At 39.5% G+C, this 21,636-nt stretch overlaps 2 protein-coding genes across 3 annotated transcripts in view; one reads left to right on the forward strand and one right to left on the reverse strand.

Annotated features, from left to right (window-relative positions):
- The window catches only part of LOC135710142 (glycine receptor subunit alpha-3-like), a 30,905-nt gene extending 11,008 nt beyond the window's left edge, over positions 1–19,897 (reverse strand). Inside the window, exon 1 of one of the 2 annotated variants that reach the window (XM_065232648.1) lies at positions 19,449–19,897. The gene's annotated coding sequence lies outside the window, so the exon portion shown is untranslated. Of the gene's footprint in view, positions 1–19,444 lie in introns of both variants that reach the window. The other variant, XM_065232650.1, reaches the window with a different exon arrangement.
- Positions 1–21,636, forward strand: part of LOC135710127 (uncharacterized) — a 161,287-nt gene that overhangs the window by 102,333 nt on the left and 37,318 nt on the right. The window lies entirely within an intron of this gene.

A 21,636-nucleotide genomic window follows, 5' to 3' on the forward strand; every position in this document is an offset into this window, starting at 1 on the left:
TGCCTCGAATCAGGAAAATCCACGAACCCTTCAATTTTATCTGTCAAACTTTCATAGAGAATAAAAACAAACATAGTGTAGTACTAGAATTTCGACTAGAATTGGGTTCTTTAATCGATTTACTTGGGACCAATAGGCTAGTCAAGTAGTGAGCAAATTTCCACCGGTTGATTATATTGTTAAAAGAGGAATAGGAATTAATAAATGTCAAGAGAATTATGATAAGAATTCGAAAGGAATCTGAATCTGAAGTTGGTTCGATCCCAAAGGAATTCTAGCGAGACTTTAATATTCTCGATAGTGTCAAGCCCCTAATGTTCATTAAATACTTAGACAGTTTAGGGGGAGGTGGGTTGGCAATTATCCACAGCACAGACAAATTTTAAAAATTTTGTATGGACAATTGTCTACGCATTCGGCGGGGTGGGGCAAGAATTCCATAAAACTGTCTACGTAGTTAATGAACAGCCCCTTATTTAGCTGAAATTTTAAGTTGAATGTCATGGAAATTCTTGCTCACAACATCTGGGAGTATAGAAGAAAATTTAACAGAATTAAAAAAAAATCATGCTGGAATTTTGGGAAAATTTGAACGGAATTTAGAGAAAAAATCGACATGTTATGGAAAATTCAAGAGGAATTTTCGAAAAATTTCAGGGAATTCTGGAAATGGAAAAAAATGGTTCGAAATTCCAAGGAAATCCTGACGAAAAATCCAAGGGTATCCTGAAAAGAGTTCCAAGGCGAGGGGGGCGACTCTATCTACGATGCAGGAAATATTGTGTTTTACTGTGGCTAGCTGCGCGTCAGCTGAGTAGATAGAAAGAAGATTTATCACGATTTTGAAGGTTTCCTGCAAAAAGATGATGCGCGAGTAGATGCGAGAAATGAATGAAGATTTTTCGAAAAATTATTTGCTAGTGTGAGATTTTTTAAGCATCTAGAATTGAGATTTAGATGTGTCGCCCCCCTCGTTCCAAAGGAATCTCAATCTGATAATAGCTGCAACGAAATTCTATAGATCTTGGTGGATTGTACCCAAATTTGTGTACACACTTAGAAAAAATCATGTAAATTTAGGTGCTCTGAGAGTGACATATACGAGCGTCATTTTTGACATAAATTTGAGTCATAACAGACGCGAAATATAGCTCAATCAAACGTACTTTTCGTCGAGCAACGATCTTTTCAGTCTCGGAGCACTTAATATTACATGACATGTTTGTTTACGTCTCATCTTTTATGTCAAAGACGGATTGCGTCACGTGTAAAATTAGTTATTTCTAAGTGTGTAGTTTTGAAATAGCGTGTAAGGTGAATTGTAATTTGGAGGATAGTTTTTTGCAATTCACAAGGAAGATCGAATATAATCGCACAGACAAACAGACATAACACATTGAATACTTCGCACTGTAAAACATCGTCGCTAAAACATTACCGCCATCTGTTGAGTACACTGTGGTGGGCACTACGCTGAACAGATGGCGGTAGTGTGTAAACGTCAAACGCAAGGGAATCGACTATGCGCGCCACAGGTGGCGGTACTACCAACTACGATACTTTTAAAATTGTCCGTTAAATCAAATATATCATATTAACAATATGATCCATTCATGCCTTTTCCAAATATTGCAATGGCGACCCGAAAAATATTGCTGCACGCACCATCTAGCGTAGAAAAAGGTCAGCAACAATCATTCAATTACAATCTAGGGGTGCGAATATAGCATTTATTACAAAAGTAAGAGTCACATTATTTTCATTAATTACATTGTGTATGTTACTTTAAAATTTGTCTGGCATGTCACTGTTGTCATCAAATAAAATAAAATGCTGAAATACATTCATTTGAAATATTAAACAAATTTTCATTTGGTTTACCCCTCGTGAGGATAAACAAATACATTGGTAGCCTTTTTGACCACAGAGGTGCTTTCATCGCTAAAAATTTTGTTCGCCAGTTAAGCGAAAGAGTGGATCATATTTTTAATATAATATATTTTGTTAAATGCTTGTTCGTTGAACAACTTGCGAGTGTTATGTCTGTTTGTCTGTGATCATCGTATAAGCACAGACGAGCAGACATAACACATTGATTAATTCTCACTGTAAAACATCGTCTCTAAAACATTACGATGAAAGCACCTCTGTGGCCAAAAAGGCTACCAATGTATTTGTTAATCGTCACGAGGGGTAAACCAAATGAAAATTTGTTTAATATTTCAAATGAATGTATTTCAGCATTTTATTTTATTTGATGACAACAGTGACATGTGAGACAAATTTTAAAGTAATATGCACAATGTAATTAGTGAAAATAATTTGACTCTTACTTTTGTAATAAGTGCTATATTCGCACCCCTTGATTGTAATTGAATGAACGCTAGATGGTGCGTGAAGCAATATTTTGCGGGTTACGATTGCCACACTTGGAAAAGGCATGAATGGATCATATTGATAATATGATACATTTGGTTAAATGCTTGTTCGATGAACAATTTGCGAGCGTTATGTCTGTTTGTCTGTGTTATAAGTATCATTACAAAAGTGTTGCCAGATGTATTGTCTCTAGCAATGAATTTAAGTTTATTGAAACAAGTAATTGCGAAGTTTGACTCATTAACGTATTTAGATGAGTGGATGTATTTATTGGTGATTAAATATAAGAAACTGAATAAATAAAACAAAAACCACCATTTACCGGTTCAATTAAAAAAGTAACAGAAGATTGAATTAAACACTAACAGGAGAGATGGCAGCAGTGCACGTAATCTGTCATTCACTTTACCTCTCGGGAGTGCAAACACAATTTCATACAGCGCGGTGTGGCACTGTGTATTTTTTGCCTACAACATTCTTATGCACTAGGTAGGGTGGTGTCACATTTGCTGTTGTATTGAAATAAATAGATGGTAAAATTTTCCTCGGGTTACAAATGGTGAGTCGACAAACTGGAAGGAGTGTTGTCCCAACGGCTCTGGTCCTCACAAGTTCCTACCTCACGCTTCCACGGGTCAGCCGATGACAAAGACCGCCAGCAAAAGATGCTGGTAGCGTAGCCTGGGCAATGTCACCACGATAAAAACATGGATCCGGATCGTGGTGATAGCAAAGTGAGGAGGTGCGACCCTCGAGCGTCTGTTCACCATGGAGGTGCGGCTCAAACAGCGTCTGTCTCGGAGCGAGCGGCTGAATAAGAAATGCTGTATCACGTCAGCTACACCTAAGGTGGCAGCCCCACCAACATGATGTAGGTATCGCGACCCCGGTAAGGTAGCATACTGAAACCCCCAACATTACTCAGAAAAACGAAGAAAGAGAAAACAACGAACGGAATTTTCGGCAACCGACCCGGCAACGAAATAAGGACAATGAATGGAAACTCGTTACTTGGAATGTCAGAACCTTAAATGAACCTGGACGAGCGGGCCTTTTGGCTCGTGAACTGCAAAAAGTGAATGTGAGCGTAGCTGCTATTCAGGAAGTACGGTGGCCTAGATCCGGAGAACGTGAATTCCGGGCGGTGGATCCCATCGCCAACACTTCCTTCAAGTATCATATCTATCACAGCGGTGGCGATAGGGCAGAACATGGAGTAGGGTTCATAGTGATCGGGAAGCAGATGAAGCGTGTTATGCGGTGGAGACCGGTAAGCGACCGCATCTGTGTATTAAGGATTCGGGGCAAATTCTTCAACTACAGCCTGATCAATCTATGCGCCAACCAACGATAAATCCGATGACGTGAAGGACGCGTTTTATGACAGTCTCGATAAAGCTTATGATGAGTGCCCAAAACACGACGTGAAGATTGTAATCGGAGATGCAAATGCGCAGGTCGGGAGGGAAGATTTCTTTCGTCCAATCATTGGTACAGAGAGCCTACATACAGTAACCAATGATAACGGCCTGAAACTGATAAACTTCGCCGCTGCTAGAGGTATGGCCATCAGGTGCTACTACTTTGCACGCAAGAATATCCGAAAGCACACCTGGAGACACCCAAATGGCGAAACTTGCACCCAGATCGATCACATGTTGGTGGATGGCCGGCACTTCTCAGATGTCATTGATGTAAGGACTTTTAGGGGGCCTAACATTGACTCAGATCATTATCTTGTTGTCTGCAAAATTCGGGCGCGTCTATCGACCGTTACGAATTCAACGAACCGGAGATCGATGCGTTTCAATATCCATCGCTTGTCAGTAGAAGGTGTTGCTGCAGAGTACCGCCAGAAGCTTGATGAGCGGATTAGCGAAATCAACGTGAACGAGGACCTCAACAATCTGTGGAACACAATCCACGGAGCGGTGAACACAACAGCACAAGAAGTGATAGGTACAGCTCAAAGACGACCACGTAATGGCTGGTTTGAGAAGAACGTTGCCAGAAGCCGGATGTTAGTGTCTGGTACCCGGCTGAACAGAGAGCGGTACAAGGTAGCAAGGGCAGCTGAGAAACGAACCCACCGCAGAAAGAAAAGGCAAAAGAACGCGTGATTGCTGAGGCGCAAGAAAGTATGGAACAGAACGATATGCTAAGGTTCTACGCGACTGTCCATGGTGTGCGGAGTAAAACAGCGCCATCTCCCGCCATGTGCAATGACCTTGAGGGGAATTTGCTGACAGATAAAACAATGGTGGCTGCCAGGTGGAAAGAACATTTTGAGACATTGTTGAATGGAGAGAGTGAGGGAGTATCGAGGAACAGAGTAAACATCGCAGACGACGATCAAGCTGTGGAGCCTCCAACGCTAGACGAGGTTAAAAAGGCAATACGTGAGCTGAAAAACAATAAGGCTGCTGGGAAGGACGAGCTCCCGGCCGAACTTTTCAAACACGGAAGTGAGCAGCTGCATCAAGCAATCCACCGTATTCTAACGAAGATATGGGAGGACGAAGAACTGCCTGCTAGCTGGTTGGATGGCCTCATTTGCCCATTATTCAAAAAAGGGCACAGACTCGAGTGCGCCAATTATCGAGGAATAACTCTTCTGAATTCGGCGTACAAAATACTGTCACGCGTTCTGTTTAACAGATTGAGACCGCTTGAGGAGTCCTTCGTCGGTGAATACCAGGCTGGTTTTCGTGAGGGCCGATCAACGACGGATCAAATGTTTACTCTGCGTCAAATCCTTGATAAATTCCGGGAGTACAACTTGCAGACTCACCATCTGTTTATTGATTTCAAAGCAGCATACGATTCAGTGAAGAGAAATGAGCTTTGGCAGATTATGCTAGAACATGGTTTTCCGGCGAAACTAATTAGACTGATTCGCGCAACGCTAGATGGATCGAAATCAAGTGTAAGGGTTGCAGATGAGATTTCGACCTCGTTCGTGACCTTAGATGGATTGAAGCAGGGTGATGCACTTTCAAACTTACTGTTCAACATTGCTCTTGAAGGAGCGATTAGGAGAGCTGGTGTGCAGAGGAACGGTACCATCATCACACGATCGTACATGCTCCTTGCCTTTGGGGACGACATCGATATCATCGGAATTGACCGTAGAGCAGTGGAAGAGGCGTTTGTGCCTTTTAAGAGGGAGACGGCGAGGATTGGGCTCACGATAAGTTCTACCAAAACGAAGTACATGGTAGCCGGTAGACAGCGTGGGAGCAATAGTGGTGTTGGTAGTGTAGTGTTGTTAGATGGTGAACAATTTGAGGTAGTGGAAGAATTTGTGTATCTTGGAACACTAGTGACATGCGATAATGATGTTACCCGCGAGGTGAAGAGACGTATTGCAGCTGCAAACAGGGCCTTTTACGGATTACGTAGCCAGCTGAAGTCCCGTAGCCTGCAAACGAAAACGAAATTCGCTCTGTATAAGACGCTGATACTTCCGGTAGCCCTCTACGGCCACGAATCGTGGACGTTAAAAGAGTCTGACCGGAGAGCATTTGGTGTCTTCGAGCGTAAGGTGCTGCGAACAATACTCGGCGGTAAACAGGAGAATGGCATCTGGCGGCGTCGCATGAATCACGAGTTGTACCAAGTGTATAACGGTACGGATATAGTGAAGCTTATAAAACACGGCAGACTACGGTGGGCTGGGCATGTAGTGCGGATGCCGGAAGAACGACAAGCAAATATTATATTCAGCAGAGAACCCGGTAGAGGTCGTCGACTCCGGGGTAGACCTCGGACACGTTGGCTATTTGCAGTTGAGGAGGACATCAGGTCGCTAAACGTTCATGGCGACTGGAAACGATTGGCTCAGGACCGAGTCCAATGGAGAAGAGTACTTCGTTCGGCGTTGAATCAACCTGGCGATTCGTAGCCCATCAAGTATCAAGTAAGTAAAATTTTCCTCACCATACAAGTTGATATTTATGAAACATGGACAGTTTTTGGCGTGGTGACATGAACTTCGAATGAATTTTACCAATACGCTTAGTCAATGATCATCGAAGAATATTTCGAAAAGAAAAAGTAAACAAATTATTTACCCTTTGTCAAGGTGTCCTTAAGGAATAGTGAGGGTGTTTCTCGGCAATCAACAGGAAAACTATCATCTTTGATACGTTTGGTCATTTTTTTTCGTTAAATACAAACATTTTTTTTCTTTAAATACACACATACACAAACATTGTCTAATCTCGTCGAGCTGAGTCAATTGGTATATGGCGATATTGACAGCTTTCGTCACTCTCTGGAGCTAACAAACATCTTCAAGGGAAACAATGTTAATTGTCAGAGACAATGAAGCTAATGACGATCATGTGCAGTTTTTCTCATTACCAACATTTGTAACAAAATTAAATGAATTATTTAAACAAAATCAATCCATGCAGTCGTCAAAATTTACTAGCATCTACGTCCGTAACAGCATCGATAACAGTAATGTGTGAAAGAACTCACGAAATAACACTTTTTGTTACCAGGTGAATCTTTGTCATTGACGAAAAAATGAATGACATTTTGACTAAAGCTGCTGTGAGACTTACTTCTTCCAGTGAAAATGTCAAAAATAGTTCTCTCAATACCGCACGGAAACTTTCAATGACAATGCCCGTTCTCAGCACTGAACCACCATGGAAAAGTGGTAGGAACGATTTATAAAACCACCTAGACAGTACTGACGGTACCGCACAGAGTTTACCGCATTAACTGCATCAAGATTAAACTTGTTCAGAGCACTTCATGCGCTCTTGAAACACACAATATCCCGTCTGATAGTATCCTTTGGCGAACGTCTAAATTTAGACATCCCTATCATGAGCAATCTCTGCATAACGTAGCACGTCCCATGGATGTAAGAAGCTGCTCGCGATGAAAACAAGTGGCCGTGTCAGCGATTTTCCGCGCCGAACCCCGGACCACTTTTGGCTCGGCAGGATGACGGCCGGCGGTGGGTGTGCATTGCAGAGGGGGGTAGGTGATCTTCTTTTTCTAATGATAGGCTATTCTTTGGTTCACTTCTGCGGATGAGGGCATCACAATCCCTCTCATGTTCTGTACAAGCGTTTTTCCGGTGGGGAGGGTGTCCTGTGGCACTGTTGAAATACGTATCTTGTACATTATTATTGTATACATCCGCGATATTCACGAGACAAAACACTATCACGTTAATCGGTGGCTGAGTTGGACGTGAAAGTCTTTCTTTTTTGCTAGCCATTCGTTAGTAATCGGCGGAAGTTTTTCACAGATTGGAAGTAGGAAGGGCTAGGAAGATATCTATGGGGATGATAGAGAACCAATTTTGAAGCTGAGTAGGGTAGCAACGAGTAGTTGACGTTTTGTATGTTGAAGATTTTTCGGAAAGCCATTCAAAGGTTTGTACATTGATCGGTTTTCTGTTTGGATTTCCATGGTCTTGTAAAGACATTTTCGGACATTTTCGACATGCACAGTTCGAGGATAGAATTTATAACTTCCATCCTCGAACTGTGTATCGAAAATGTCATGCAATCTAGCATCTGATACGGCAAACACGAAAGGCAACGTTTTTGGATCTGAGTTATTAAAGAAAAAGAAGAGTAGTAGATTGGACATTATACTGATTCAAAAATTTGAAATAATAAAAAATAATCCCATATAAATGTGTCACTGCTTCTGATTATGATTAATTAACTGTTTAGTACACGGTAACCGCAAAATACCCAATAGTGACTAAAAAGTAAGCATTTTTGAGGCAAACATGGGCTACCCATTATGAGTAATTACAACTACAAAAATGAGTTTGTCCTTTCATACAGCGTTATTGTGAATTCAGATCGTGAACTTAAATTGATCTAGATGTTGAGTGGAGACAAGACAAGGCGAGCATAGCATAGATGTAACTCTAAGACTAGAAGGTCCCGAAGAAACGTGCTTAACTTGTTGGCTCAGCTCTGGTACTCTCTTCGGTCCCAAGCTAATCGATACACCCCTCGAAACAAACATAGTGTAGTACTGGAATTTCGACTGGAATGGGGTGCGTTAATCGATTTGCTTGAGACCAATAGGCAGTCAAGTAGTGAGCCAATTTTAAATCGTTAGTTTATTATCCAAGTTTTTTTTCGTCACGCATGACATTCGATTTCAATTTTATTGAAATCCTATCATTTGACCAGGAGCTAGACGATTGGAGTGGTATGACCATAGAGGTAACTCTTAGACCAGAAGGTCACGAAGAAACGTGCTCAACTTTTTGGCTCAGCTCCGGTACTATCTTCGGTCACAAGTGAATCGATGCACCCCTCGAAACATAGGAAAATCTACGAACCCCTCATTTTATCTTTCAAACTTTCATAGCAAATCAGAACAAACATAGTGTAGTACTAGAATTTCGACTAGAATGGGGTACGGTAATCAATTTGCTTGGGACCAATAGGCTAGTCAAGTAGTGAGCCAATTTTAAATCGTTAGTTTTCACCAGTTGGTATGACAACCGGAGTCTAGGAGGAAATAAACACTATCATTTTCTTTATCCTACCGATTCGATTGTTATGGTGTGAATTCTACTCCAACAGTTTCAGTGAGATTGACGCGCCCTTCTTAACAGGAATCTTAATGAGTATTGCGAATTGCGTTATTCGATTTGTTGGATCGTATCGTTGGAAGAAGATTCTTAAATTCCCGTGGATTTCGCGTAACTGTATCTGCTTACGGGTCCGCCCCTCCGTTTTTGGCCCTTCATATAGCGATATTGTGAATTCAGATCGGTAGCTCAAATTGATTTTGCTATTAAGTGGAGCTGCATACAAGACAAGATCTTCGAAGGGATGGTGGCTACCTTACATACATACATTCATACATACAATTACAACTACAAAAATAAGTAGCAAGTATTCATTTGTGGGTAACAAATACTCATAAATGGGGAATTTTTCTTACTCATAGTCCCAGTGTACTCATTTTCGAGGATTACTTTGTAGTCAATATCTAGTCTTTTATAGTCATTATTGGATATTTTGCGGCTACCGTGTAGGCAACATTGGTGTTTCTGGTGCGTAGAATAGAGCAAAAAACTCATGGCTACTATGTTACACTGCAGAATACAATGTGTACAGTTTAACTCTTTAGAAATCTGCAATCTCTTTGAAAATTTCTTCCAGGAAGTATACACTGCATTCTCCGAAGAGGACCGTAACCACGAATACTTTGCATTCATCCCAGAATTTTCAAATGACATATCTGTCAACCAACTATCCCAACAAGAAATCCTCAAAGCACTGTAAAACTTGAACGCATCTAAATGACCAGGACCTCATGGAATAGCACAAACTCTGCCTTCCTTTAGAATGCCTTTTTAACATGTCTTTGAAAAAATCAATATTTCTCGAGTACTTTTTCAAGTGGACGTATGTCGCAAAATTTAAACAAAACGGTTTTTTATTGCATATGCTTTCAAAAGCTGCAAAATGCGCACCAATTTGATAAAACTAGTGATAATCGATTATTTAAGTGTTTTGAATAATTTTTACAAATCGACTAAACATCCATATTTACACTTTTTGATATTATGGCCAATACAATCTTTTGGTTTCAAATCGACGTTTCTGTCAAATTGACTGACAGCGCATATACGTACTCATAAAAACGACGTCAGTGATGTAGAAAAAAGCTTTGCACTAAATCGACATTCGCCATTTTTTTGTTTTCATCTGTGGAAAAAAATCGTGTGAAAAATATTGATGACTTCCTTTAAATTCAGGAAGAAATGGAGAAAAAAGTGGATATAGACGCGGATTTTTTTTTTGTTCTCAACTGCTGCTGAGTACGTGGAATTGTTATTGAAACCGGCGCCGGTGGTGTAATCATTGTAATGGTAAGCGTGACTGCTTTCTCACCCCGATGGGTCTGAATTCAATCCCAGCCGAGGTCGGTGGGAATCTTCTGAGGCATAAAAATCTCTGGTCACGTCTTCCTTCGGAAGGGAAGTAAAGCCGTTGGTCCCGGCCCATGAGTGTTGAATGGGTGCGTTATCCTACGCAGGTGTAGAAGCTGCCTTCCTGAACATTAGATTGCCGTCAATGGATTACAATCGATGTCCGTCGGTGATTGGCACTAGATTGCGGAATAGAGACCGACGTTAAATAAAGGGGGGGAAAAATAAGCGGAAAGGGATGTCATACACACATTTCTCAACAGCTGAACGGTCGGTATTGTTTTCGGTAATCGAGAACATTGCCGAAAAATCTGTAAACAGAATCAGCAAAATTAGCTGTCAAATTTACCGAACGATCGGTAACGTTTACCGATGTGCATTGTTTAATTTGTAGTCGACTTTATAGGAGAACTGTTATTTTGGAGACGATATGCAAATCGAAAATTACAGAAATGTCTGTATGTTTATTAAAAGGTAACCGACTTAACTGTAATGTGGTTTAATATTGTTTCAAGGTATTTTAATGGTTTTAACAATAAAATAAAATACATTTTTCCTAAGTATTTTTTTTTTTTTGGATCCCCCTGCGTAGACAATTGTCCATACAAAAAACTACAAGGGCCAGCCCTATGGGGTTGTACGCAATGGTGACGTAAGACTACGTGGTCTTATGTAATAAATGTTATTTGTTAACTGCAGTAGGAGCCTGTGTTTTGTGTAGGAATAGGAATTTGAGTGGAGTTCTCTCTGTTAATGCTCTTTAGTATGACCACAGACAAACAGACATAACACTCACAATCACATTCATCGTAAATAATCTTTTAGTTGGGAATGTGCTTGCATTTGTCATGGTGGCACCACTGAATCATTGAGCAATCCACCACATTTCGAACTTATCAGTGATGCCAGTTCTTTTTCACGTCTAGCTAGTAGATGTCAGCTCTTAAAAATGATAAGTGGTCAAAGCATCCCACTGGAGACACATACCACATCTGGCGAAAACAGAAAAAAGTTGTTTAATATTACATCAAAACTGCTGCACATAAGTCAATCCGTTCCTAATATTACGTAGAATTCGAGCACAAATCATGTTGACGATTGTAATATTCTATCAATTTTTACCAGTTATTGATATTCAATACTTCACCATGAATATCATTGAATGATAAATATTATTTTTTTTCTTCTGTGTACATATTGAAGTGATGAGCGGTGGTAGAAAGGGCACTAATAAGTGATGCATTACCTTGTTTAAAAACTTGTTTCCAGCAAAAGAAAAAGCACACTAAGCAAACAGAACAAATCCCTAAAAAAAAGTTTTCTTGGAATTTTTTCCTACGGATCCGTATTTCTGCAGAATTCAATCAATTCTATAGATCTTCGGAAAATTTCTTAGAACCGACATCACTGACTTCCATCTGTTTTGTTTTTTATTCAACACAGCTGACGCGTTGACAGAACGAGGGAAAAGCAATTAGTGAAAAAATTGCATGCACGAGGGATGCTCCGGTTGCAAAACATTGTTCGGGAATGTGGATGATAGATGGTGCTAGTGCGCATGCAAAATACGCTTGACGATATTTTTTGAAGAATTTTCTTCTAAGAGTTATGTCTGTTTGTCTGTGGTATGACCATGAATGCCCTAAAAAGAATCTTTTTATATGAATTTCAGAATGTTCAGAAATTTAACTCTTTTGGAAAATCTTAGTGGCCGATTGCAGTACAGGCTTAAAGCCTGTGAAAGATGATGACGTGTAAGCAGATGGATCAGCAGATCGGACCGGACATATATTCAAAAATATTTCTATCGATACGTAGAAACATTTCTGATCGATTAATGATAAAATTATTTAAATTGGTCCAGGGACAGCTGAGTTATTAATGTTTAAAATCTTTCATAATTTCGTTACATGTTCCATTTTCGGTTTTCCACAAAGTGTACCCCCATATAGAAATCACAGACGTAGTCCTACGTCAAAAATTTAAATTTGTATGGGCCGTGGATAATTGCCAACACCCCCCCCCCCCCTCTAAACTGTCTACGTAGCTTATGGACAGCCCCATAGAAGGTATAATAAGGCTATCTTTTTTATCTCTTCATGGATGGCAGACACGAAGCGGCTGCTGCCAGACGTTATGGATGTTCCAGTTGCGTTCTGGTGTAAAACAATAATCATGAAACTCAATCTCACCACAGTTTGGTGAGATTTGCTGCTGGTGAGTTTGGTTATCTTGATATTCCGAGCAGCGATATCACAACTTGCAATATCACCCGCTATTGTTTCCTTGGTGATTTTTTGTCTACGAAAATCAAGCGTGATATTGTTTTTTGGTGAGATTTAATTTTTTGATATTTTTCCAAAACCGATCGCCCGGTCAATGAGGGCGGTTGTTGTTGCTGCTCGATTTACAGCTTAATTTGTAGGTAATCAATCCACTGCAGTCCGATGAAACTATCGTTAACCCTCCGTTACTCGCGCCAACTTTTGTAACACGAGTACTCGCGCGTTGTACTTTGTACAACAGTGTGAGTTTTCCATTGCCATTTTGCAGCCGAGTTACCAATCGATATGTAACCAACGGGCATTCCTTAAAAAACTTGTTTTTAACTAAACAATGAATGGAAAACGCGTAAACGGTGTCCGTACTACGTGGGATTTGACTTAATTGGTTACAACATGGAAAATCTCGAGATCCTGACCAGATAGAAAACTACTGTCTTCGACAAAGTTGTAGAGATCATAACCTTTTTGCTGGTGGAGAGTAGTTTAGAAAATTCTCACTACGTGGTGCTAGTATATACGTGCAATTTTCGCATATACAATAGCTCGAGTTCCCATCCAGATAGAATGGTAATGTCTTCGGCATAGTTGTTCAGGAGGTTAAGGCCTTTTCGCAGGTGGACAGTAGTTCAGATTTTTCTCACTACGCGGTGCTAGTGTACACGTTAAATTCTCATATTTAATATCTCGAGATTCTGACCAGATAGAAAGTTACTGTCTTCGGCAAAACTGTTCAGGAGATCATAAACTTTTTGATGGTGAACAGTAGTTCAGAATCTTCTCACTAGGTAGCGCTCGTATACATGTTAAGTTCTCGCATGTGATACATCCTGACCAGATAGAGAGTAAATGTATTTGGCAAAGTTGTTCAGGAAGTCAAGATCTTCTCGTTGGTGGACAGTTGTTCAAAATTTTCTCACTATGCGGTGCTAGTATACACATGCAATTCTCGCATATACAATAGCTCGAGATCCTGAGCAGATAGAAAGTTACTGGGCAAACATGTTCAGGGGGTCAAGACTTTTTGGCTGGTGGACAATTGCGCATAATTTTCTCACCACGTGGCGCTAGTAAACGTGTACAATTCTCACGTATGCTATAGCTCGAGATCCTGAACAGGTAGTCAATTACTGTCTTCGAAAAAGTTGTCTATTGCTTGGTGCACAATAGTTCAGAATTTTCACACTACGTGGCGTTAGTATACACGCGACATTTTCGCATGTAAAATATCTCGAGATTCTGATCAGATAGAAAGTTACTGTCGTCGACAAAATTGTTAAAGAGGTCATAACTTTTTCGCTTGTGAAAAGTTGTTCAAAATTTTCTCACTACGTAGCGCTAGTATACACGTGAAATTCTCGCATGTGGTTTGTATCGAGATCCTGACCAGATAGAAAGTTACTGTCTTCGACAAAGCTGTTCATGAGTTCAAAGCCTATTGCTTGATGTACAATAGTTGAGAATTTCCTAAGCGGCGCTAGTATACACATGACATATTCACATATAAAATATCAACCGACCAAATAGAATGTTACTGTCTTGGGCAAAGTTGTTCAGGGGGCCAAGGCCTTTTGGCTGGTGTACAGAAATGCAATTTTTTTTCACATCATTGTACTTGTATACACGTGCAATTCTCGCATTAGATATATTTCGAGCTGCTAAACTGTCATCGGCAAACTTGTCCAGGAGATCAAAACTTTTTCGTTGGTCGACAGTACAGAATTTTCACACTACGCGGCGCTAAGAAATACGTGGAATCTTCGCATATATAATATCTCGAGATCCTGAACAGCTAGAAATTTACTGTTTTTGGCAAAGCTGTTAAAGAGATAAAGATCTTTTGGCTGATGAAAAGTAGTTCAGAAATTTCTCAAAACTTGGCGGGCAATTCTCGCATATCAAATATCAAAAATAAAAATACAATTTACATCATCCTAAATGGGATAAGACAAATATATTCTGGATTTCTTTTACTGGTGAAGATTTTCATGCAAATTTGTGGATACATAAATTGGGGAGAGTCGTTCAACTTGCATACCTCTGATAAATTAGTGGTAACACGTATCTCAGATGGAAAACATTATCTTAAAAGATCAATATCGCTGAAGCTTCCACCAAATGAATGTTTAGAGTCTTCCTTTCATTTTAGGCTAATTTCAAAATGTCTAATCCTGGGGTCTAGCACAAAAAAAAATCCCTGTATTTACGTGTGCACGAACAACGAGGCTAACTCAGAGAGTGAGGGACTTTTGCTCAGTTGAATGGAGAAATTTATAAAACCGTACACTCCCGATTATAAGTTTAAGGACACCCCCAAAAAACATGCAAATGTGTTATGTTCATATCTTTGTCATTTTACGTCCAATTTTCGTTTTTTAGAACATATGAAAGATTTTGAATGGAAATACGAAGAAGCAAATTAATATAATATCAAATTTTGTTTCCCAAAGGTTCACCAAAAGTTACACTATTTTTCAAAATTTACTCTGGAGAATCATGATTGATTTGCTCAGAATATTTGAAATTAAAAGTAGTAGTAGAACCATAGAGGTAACTCTAACACTAGAAGGTCCCGAAATAACGTGCTCAACTTTTTGGCTCAGCTCTGGTACTCTCTTCGGTCCCAAGCTAATCGATTCACCCCTCAAAAATCCACTAATCCCTCATTTTATCTGTCAAATTTTCATAGCGAATTTGATCTATTGTAGTATACCCCGTGTCCTTAGTTTAGTGCATGTCGTATAACTCCATCACTATTGAGAAACGATGAAGTATTCGATTTTTTTACAGTTGTCATTCTCGCATTTATCGCAAGGATCCGACTCTAATTGAAAGGTTCCGCTATTTATACCCTTCGGAGTGTTGAAACACCCTCCAAAGGCGCGCCCCTTTGTCAGTCAAAATTGGATTCGTTAGCAACAAAATTAAAGAATGACACCAATAATGACCATGCATCAGAACCCTAGCCTTAACCACTTCAAACTAGGAAACAACGGATAGAAATTGGGAATCACATAGGTGAAGACTAACTAACTCATTTTCCTTGTTTCTAGATCATCCTCGGTGGAAAAAGCCAAGTATTGTCACTATCAACAAGGCATAAAAAGTAACAAGGACTAAGATGTGTTCCTTTGATTATTGAAAAATTCTATTACCCTAGTTTGAAGTAGTCAAGACTAGAAATCGGTGGTAGATATTACATCCCGTAACGTACCACGAAAAGGTGATCTACCTACGTTACGGGGCGGGAGTGTAGGTTACTCAGCGCTGAGTGAACTACGATTTTGGAAATTTCTCCAGACACCTTAATTTTATACATTTTACATTACAATACACATTTTAGACGAACTGAGTAGATTGTTCTCGTTTAGATTTAGGATAAGGTGTATGTAACCATAAATTCGACGTCACACTCCTAGCAGCGTAGGAATACCGGTATAATGAAAGAGATGATAGTTTCATATTATCTGGCCTTTTCTTTATGACTTTGGATGTACCTACACATTTAGATTTTTTGCCGAGATGGGCACCACCGAGCAGCTCGGTATTTTATTCTGCTGATTCTCAACGAAGACATCAACTTTCTAGCTGATTAAGATCTCGAGCTGAATATGCGAGAAAGGCACGTATATACTAGCGCCGCATATTGAGAAAATTCTGAACTTTTGTCACCCAACAAAAAGATCTTGCCCAACTAACATTTTCAGCTTTGTAAGCCAACTTTTCCAACGTTGTGCTGTAAAGTAGCTGAAAAGAAGCTGCAGATACAGCTACAAGTAAAAGCTAGCAAAATAGTTTTGGAGAGCGTTTACTCAACTTTCTCACAACCATTATTCAATTTGTCAGTCGCACTGAATAACATCAGCCAATAAACGCTAATGTCACTTCTATACACACACTACCCAACTTTCAACTTGTAGCTGCAAAACAAAACTAACAAAGTGAATATATTACTCATTTGATGGCTTCTACACAACCAACCACTCTTGCTGAATAACATAAACATCAAAAGTGCTTTTTCAACAACTAAAAAACCTGTACTCAGCTTATAAACTGTGTTAGAGCAACTTCGGAAGCATTTTCACAGTCAACTAGATTTATTTTTAGACGTGTGCAGTTTTACAGCTTTTACTCTGCTCTTTTATAACTAGTCGAGAAAAGTGATTCATGTGCACTATTATAAAGCCTCTACTCAGCGATTTTGTTGTAGGAGGGAATGTTGATTTGTTTACATAAGTTCAAAGTGTTGGCGTAGTACAGTTGGTAGTGTCAAGGATTGCCAATGAGGTCGTCTCGAGTTCGATTCCAGGTTCCGGTGAATAATTTGTTGATGATTTGTAACTAATTTCGATTAATTTGATTCACAGCAAAATAAAATCAATAAATTCCTTCATATAAAAAAGCGTAAACAGTATTTACCCTGGCTTCAAGAGAAAGCTGTGTAGTGATTATTGGATAACCGGGGTTGAATAAGTGCCTTTCAAGTTCACATACAACTAAACAGCAGGATAACAGCTGTATAGAAGCGTTAATGGATATGCAATAAGAGCTTCTCCCGACCGTTCCAACAGCCATAAGTAGCTGACTAAGTTCGCCAAATTTGCTTGTATAGAGGTTGAGTAAAGGTTTCCTCATATCGTATAACGTTTGAATACAGCTTGAGACTGTATAAATGAAATGAGTAAAGCGTTTACATTGCGAAAATTGTTAGTTGGGTGACTTCCTGAAAAACTATGCCGAATACATTTACTTTCTATCGGGATCTAGAGATAATTTATATGCGAGAATTTCACATGTATAGTAGCACCGCGAAGTGAGAAAACTCTGAACTACTGTTCACCTGCAAAAATGCCTTGATCTCCTGAACAACTATGCCGAAGACAGTATCTTTCTATCTGGTTGGGAACTCGAGATATTTTATATGAGAATTTCACGTGTATACTAGCGTCGTGTAGTGAGAAAATTCTGAACTATTGAGCACCAAGCAATAGGTTTTGGCCTCCTGAAAAACTTTGTGAAAGACAGTAACTTTCTATCTGGCCAGGATCTCGAGACATATCACATGCAAGAATTTCACATGTATGCTAGCGCTACGTAGTGAGAAAATTCTGAACTACTGTCCACCAGCGACAAGGCTATGATCTCCTGAACAACTTTGTCCAAGACAGTAGCTTTCTATTTGGTCAGGATCTCGATATTTTCCATGTTGTAATCAATTAAATCAAATCCCACATAGTATGGTCACAGTTTACGCGGTTTCCATTTACATTTTCCCTATTATCCGCATTTTTTAGGTGTTTACTGTAATCAAAGTTTAGCTTGTTTAGATCAAAACAAGTTTTTTGAGGAATACTCGTTGGTTTCAGATCGATTGGTAACTCAGCAACAAAATGGCAATGGTAAACTCATATGTGTGTTTTACAAAGTACGACAGCGCGAGTAACGGAGGGTTAAGGCCCACGCACATTAGATCCGGATCGGACGCGTTGCGGCAAAGTGACAGCTAAATCTATTGTCTAACTGTCAAATTTAGGTCAACGCAACGCAAACGGAACTAATGTGGGTGGCCCTTTAGTATTGTTTTAATTTCTTTGCATAGCCTTTTGAAAATATCACAAAGATGATGCACCAGGCGTGATCACGAAACTGACAGTAAACATAAACACATACTAAAACAAGGGGCACACACTTCCTGGTATGAGTGCGTGACATTTAAAACTCGTCGTAGTAATTTCAATACTTTGAAGACCGTATTCATTTGAATTTGAATACTTTTAGCGGTATTGAAACTAATCAACAAATAACTAACGATAATTAATGTAATGAAAAATAATTTAAATGTATTGAACATAATAACAAAACAAATTTTACCGCTAATTAAAGTATTTAATAAAATTAAAAGTGTATTTAAAGTAATGAATGCAGTAATGACATGATTTTAAATATTTAGTCAGCGGGCTGCGTAGTATTGAAAGGCTAGTGCGTGCTCTTGCCCTAAAACTTATTAGGGCAAACAGATAGATAATTCTGACTCATCCAAGATTACGATGAACTTAAGGTGATTACTTGTAGAGTCCACAAATGGCCACCACGTAGGCTATACATGCACTTCCACTACGAATTTTCAAGTACACAAATCTCGGAAATCAGTGCCCCATTTCATTTGAAATTGCTACTTCATATATGCTGCAGTGCAGCAAACGTGGAGTAACAATTTAAATGTTGCACGTGTCGTAGAAGCTTATATTTGTGCACTTAAAGTTTCGAAGTGGTTACGAGAATAAGGTTGTCACAGCGAATCGCCTTAAACTAACTTTTGTAGAAGAAAAACCCGAACTACATGGAGTGTTGAAAACCATAAACAATATAAAATTAAAAGAAGGGATTACTAGCGGAATATTATTTTAAAGCAAAAATATGGAGGAGTATTTCCATTTAATTCCACTACAATATATGCATATTGACATATACGCATTTTGCCATTTTGCTTCATCAGTGCTGAAACTCACTAAAAATAAAAACAAAACTAAACAAACTTTATTCTAGGTAAACTTATCAAGATGCAGGTACTCTAGTTTACAAAAAATTAGCGAAACTTTCACTTTGCAGATCTTGACTTGTTCACAAAGTAGGTAGGTATTCAAATAACTGATAATTCTATAACTCTTTTGTAAAAATCATCCCAAAAGCTTGGAAGCCATCATAATATAGCATAATTTACATAAACAACATAATCTAATGAGAGCAGCGATAACACTTATTTCCGATAGACTTTTTGAACTTGATTTTGCCTCATGGAGACGCCCAGGTATCTCGACTTCGGATTTCGCTCGCCACAAACACTTACTTACAAATTGTTAAATTTTTCCGTAGATGCTGGGACAATTGATATGACGGTTAATCCAGACTTAACGTTGCGTTTTGTTTCACTAACTGTCACTCATTGAACTTTTCACTAATATTTTATCTTACGCTCACTACACATCAGATGCTAGTAAACATTTTCACTAAAAATATTAAATTCCCTGTTGTGTTGCAGTTCATGATGTCCCTTAAAAATATTCTTGGTCAAAGAAGTCAGTGCATTTTAACTGTTCACTACATCCACACTGTCACCTAGATTGACAACGACGAGGTTCGTGTCCTACTCCCGATGTTCCCGATCCAACGCGAGCGAGTTTAAAATTATAACTAAGCAATTGGGTGACTCCGCGAGGGTTTAAATAGATTCTCGTTGCGCGTCTCGGTGAGGATTGCGTTCAAGATTGCTTGCTGATGATGCTGAGGTTGATGCGACGCGTCCTTGATCCTCATTGTTGTTCCTGTGCTGCTTCTGCTGCCGTCCTGCTGATGATGGCTCAAAGAAGCTGCCTCCACTTTTCCTTTCCCCGTCCCGACTCTTTTGGGTGGTTGGCAAACTAGGAACATTCTTTTCGTTACCCTGTTGGCGTGTTCTTTCGCTAGTCAGCAGCAGTGAGGATAATGAGAAGGATAAGTGGGGAAAAGTATGGCCATCCACAAATAGATATACATAGAGTATCAATGCACACATCAATGGGGAAAAACGGACCCACCGATAGACCACGTGGCGAAGGTAGAGCAGCAAGCGGTGATGATGATGACGACGATGATGATGATGAAAAGAGAGGGATCCGCAGTGTAACAAAAGCTTCCTTCTCGTTGGTAAACACAGCGGGAAGGAGGAAGTAGTCAAATGTTGGGAAGGACTTGAAGCGAATTGATGCAGGAAACGAACTGCCACTCGTAAATTTGATAATGATGAAATTTACCACGCTGCTGCCCGCAAAATGGTCAGAGACGGATTTGTTTTTGTGTGGAATAGAATGGGTTCTTTTGATTTGGGAAAATCGAAATTAGCGCCAGGAAGTGGGACAATAGACAGCTGATTCAGAAATTCCTTCGTAGAATTTATCAAAATTTAAAAATAGAACTTTTCTCTAGCTCTCTAGCTCTTATGATTTAAGAGGATCTTATGCCTACACAGCAAAAAATGAATTTTGATATCTGGATGCACTTCAATCAATGCTGTAATATTACTTGCCAAAACGGACAAAATTATCATTATTGCAATGCATAAGCTGAAATTACGCTGCTTTTACTGCATTTGTTTATTTTTGTGGCCATAAAAATTACACATGCAATTTCGACATGATTGAAGTGCATCCTCTTGGATGTAATATTAAAATTTATTTTTTTGCTGTGTACCACTTACTTAATACTGCGTCGGTCGCAATGTTCATCTCAGATGGAGTTCAGTTTTCTCCCATCGATCCATGAGCATTAGGGTGGGCCAAGTTTGTATGGTGAAGGAATCCAAAATATCTTCAAATGACAAGCGATCAACAAGCCGAATGATAAAGCTATGTCAGAAATGGAAAACAATAATGATATAATCTTCTTCCTTTTTCTTCATGACAAACAATGTCTGCAACAATGCTCGCTCGGGTCGGTAGAAGGAAACGACCAAATTTTTTGGCAAGCTGCTTCACGAAGTAAAGCCGAAGATGATACACGTGTGTTAATGGAAATTTTTTTTGTTATGTCTTTTCTTGATTGCGATCAAGCTATGTCCTCAACCGTATAGGGGAAATGTCTCTAATGTTGGCCTATGGATCTAAGATTGGGCCCATCGCTAAAAATCTGCTATTTATCAATTTTATCTAGATGAACGCGTTATTGCGACGTTACTAATGGATATTTTTGGTTGCTATTGAAAATTTAGTGGATTGCTGAATTTATGTATGGGCCCAAATTGGGGACACTTAGGCCGACATTACCTGCATTTCCCCCACATATATTGCAACAAAGCAGGCAAGCAATATATCATTATCCTTCTACCACTCCAATCGAGCTGTATTGTAGTGAGAGTTTGTCGTGGTTGTCGTAGCAAGCGACTTGTCTGTATCGTTGGTTGCTTTATGTGTTTGGATTCGCTGATGGTGAATGATCCCTACTGCTCTTTCGATCTGTATTGTGCTGCTGTTGCGACATGTGCTCCTTTTTATTTCGAGGCAAACA

This window comes from Ochlerotatus camptorhynchus, unplaced genomic scaffold (genome assembly GCF_037179485.1).
Source record: "Ochlerotatus camptorhynchus isolate MF236.1 unplaced genomic scaffold, CSIRO-AGI_Acam_v1.1 ptg000370l, whole genome shotgun sequence".
Lineage (NCBI taxonomy): Eukaryota > Metazoa > Arthropoda > Insecta > Diptera > Culicidae > Ochlerotatus > Ochlerotatus camptorhynchus.